Source organism: Bos indicus, chromosome 5 (genome assembly GCF_029378745.1).
Source record: "Bos indicus isolate NIAB-ARS_2022 breed Sahiwal x Tharparkar chromosome 5, NIAB-ARS_B.indTharparkar_mat_pri_1.0, whole genome shotgun sequence".
Lineage (NCBI taxonomy): Eukaryota > Metazoa > Chordata > Mammalia > Artiodactyla > Bovidae > Bos > Bos indicus.
The window spans coordinates 103872848-103876022 of NC_091764.1; the positions used below are offsets into that span (position 1 = coordinate 103872848).

General features: G+C 47.1%; 1 pseudogene; it reads left to right on the forward strand.

Annotated features, from left to right (window-relative positions):
- Positions 1-269: 269 nt before the first annotated feature.
- LOC109558900 (NADH dehydrogenase [ubiquinone] flavoprotein 2, mitochondrial pseudogene) lies at positions 270-1123 on the forward strand (annotated as a pseudogene).
- Positions 1124-3175: the final 2052 nt, after the last annotated feature.

Consider the following 3175-nt stretch of genomic DNA (forward strand, 5'->3'; position numbering starts at 1 on the left):
TCAGAACTAGGATTCTAAGACTGACTTCTCTTCAAAAGACCAATCCGCTGTCTCACTATCCTGAGAAGAAACCATGCATTTGTATCTCAATGCCTTAATCTTTCCATGCCCTTTGGTAGAGGGAAAAATGATCCCCTCCCTTTTTTTTTTTTTAAGTGAAAGAAGGTTTATTCAGGAAGATACACACTCCATAGACAGAGTGTGGGCCATCTCAGAAGATGAGGCACCGGGGTTGTCAGTTTTCATAGCACTGGGTAATTACAAGCATTCAAAAAATGCTTACTGAGGAGGCCCAGAGGCCCGCAGTTTGGCCAGCCATGTTCCTCTCCGCAGTGCTACAGGCCCGCGTGGCCGGCCTCGCCGCCCACTGGGGAAAACATATAAGAAATCTGCATAAGACAGCTGTTCAGAATGGAGCTGGAGGAGCCTTATTTGTGCACAGAGATACTCCTGGAATAACCCAGAAACTCCATTTGATTTCACACCAGAAAACTATAAGAGGATAGAGGCCGTTGTGAAAAACTAGCCAGAAGGGGATAAGGCAGCAGCTGTGCTTCCAGTTCTGGATTTAGCCCAGAGACAGAATGGATGGCTGCCCATCTCTGCTATGAATAAGGTTGCAGAAATTTTACAAGTACCTCCAATGAGAGTGTATGAAGTAGCAACTTTTTACGCAATGTATAAGTGAAAGCCTGTTGGAAAGTATCACATTTAAGTCCGCACTACCACACCTTGCATGCTCCAAAACTCCGACAGCATACTGGAAGCCATTCAGAAAAAACTTGGAATAAAGGTTGGAGAGACTACACCTGACAAACTTTTCACTCTTATAGAAGTCGAATGTTTAGGGGCCTGTGTAAATGCACCAATGGTTCAAATAAATGACAACTACTATGAGGATCTGACACCTAAAGATATTGAAGAAATTATTGATGAACTGAAGGCTGGCAAAATCCCAAAACCTGGGCCAAGGAGTGGACGCTTCTCCTGTGAGCCAGCTGGAGGTCTTACCTCTTTGACTGAACCACCAAAAGGACTTAGGTTTGGTGTGCAAGCAGGCCTTTAATTTATATTTGCTGTAAATATGTCAGTGGAGGAATAAAATATGACTCTCCTATATACCTAAAAAAAAAAAAATGTGCTTATTGAGAGCCTCCTGGGTTCTTACAGGCTGTTCCACTGTATCCCCCAGAGTACACCCTCTTCTATTCCTCTCTCTCACTTTTGTGTCCTGGGCTCTTCCTCCAGCCCTACCCTTTTTCTATGCCCCCATCCCAATTTCCATCCTGACCCTGTGTCGCCAGACTCTCCCTTTCCCCTTCTGCATGCCCACTGCCTTCCCTAAGCCTCTAGGTCTCCACTCCCCCTCCTCTCCATATTCCCCTATCTCTGCCATCACAGGCAGAAGCAACTGGGGTGGGTCAGGCTGGAGCTCCAGGGGGCCTAGGTCTGAATGGCAGCAAGGATTACCAGCACCAAACCTCTTCTTTGCGCTGGTTGACATCTTATCTGGCTTTCTGGATGGCTGTCCTTCTGTTGATTCATTCTTCCATCCATCCACCCATCAACCATTCAGTGGGCACCTGTCTCGAACCAGCCTCCGTTTCACGCTGGGAACACCCATATATGTTTATTTCTGCCCTCTTGTTTAATCAGTAGAGCAACCCCAGGACAGGAGTGGATGATGGTCATTGAACCCACTATACAGAGCGGGGGAGCTAAAGCCCAGAGAGGGGAGGTGAGCTGCCAGGCTCTATGGCCTTCTGTGCGGGTGATAGGGTACTCTGAACCCAGTTCTTCTCCAGCAGACCAAAGATCTGGCATAAGAGGGAATCTGACAGGGAAATAGGCATTGCTGAGGGCCCCAGCTCCTAACTTGAGTGGTCTACCATGTATTCTTTCTAAGGAATATACTCAGTCACTGAGGGAGGGGGCCAGGTCCCATATGCTACTGTAGAACCTGACTTAGGTACAGACTCACTCACAGTTCCACTTGAGACTCTGCAGGAAGTCACAGAGGGACTGAGAAAAGTGAAATGCTAAGAACCCACCATGTGCCAGGCTCTGTACCAGCGGTCTTCATTTCCACCCTCTCTTCATCTTTCCAAGTAGGCACTGCAGCCCCTTTTCTACACTGAGGCTCTGCGAGTTTAATCAGCATGCCCCAGATTCCATACTCAGTAAGCTGTGGGGCCAGTAGGTGGGGTGCCAGCTCAGAAGACCAGACACAGTGCCCCCTCTGCTAAGCTTCACCTTCAACCACTTTCCTTCCTAAAAGTGCTCATGATAGCTCAGCACAGCTCCACCATTGGCATTCCACTGCTCTTTGGTTTCAGCTCCTTTTTCACTTATTCAGCAACAACCTCAGAGGGACTGAGCTGGGCTCCCATGTACAGTGCTAGGGTCACCCCAGTCCCTGCCCTTGTGGCCTGCCAGCTAATTCCAGAGACATCTTTATATTCAACCAATATTTATTGAGAGCTTATTTGTGTCCCCGATGGCTCAGCAGGTAAAGGATCTGCCTGCAATGTAGGAGACACAGGAGAGGTGGATTCAATCCCTGGGTTGGGATGATCCCCTGCAAGAGGAAATGGCAACCCACTCCAGTATTCTTGCCTGAAAAATCCCATGGACAAACAAGCCTGCTGGGCTATAGTCCATGGGTCACAAAGGGTCAGACACAACTGAGTAACCAGCACTAATGAGTAGGATTATTCAAACTGTTTTGGGTTGCACTAGGAGTTCGTCAAGGCTGTATATTGTCACCCTGTTTATTTAACTTATATGCAGAGTACATCATGAGAAACGCTGGACTGGAAGAAACACAAGCTGGAATCAAGGTTGCCAGGAGAAATATCAATAACCTCAGATATGCAGATGACACCACCCTTATGGCAGAAAGTGAAAAGGAACTCAAAAGCCTCTTGATGAAAGTGAAAGTGGAGAGTGAAAAAGTTGGCTTAAAGCTCAACATTCAGAAAACGAAGATCATGGCATCCGGTCCCACCACTTCATGGGAAATAGATGGGGAAACAGTGGAAACAGTGGCAGACTTTATTTTTCTGGGCTCCAAAATCACTACAGATGGTGACTGCAGCCATGAAATTAAAAGATGCTTACTCCTTGGAAGGAAAGTTATGACCAACCTAGATAGCATATTGAAAAGCAGAGACAT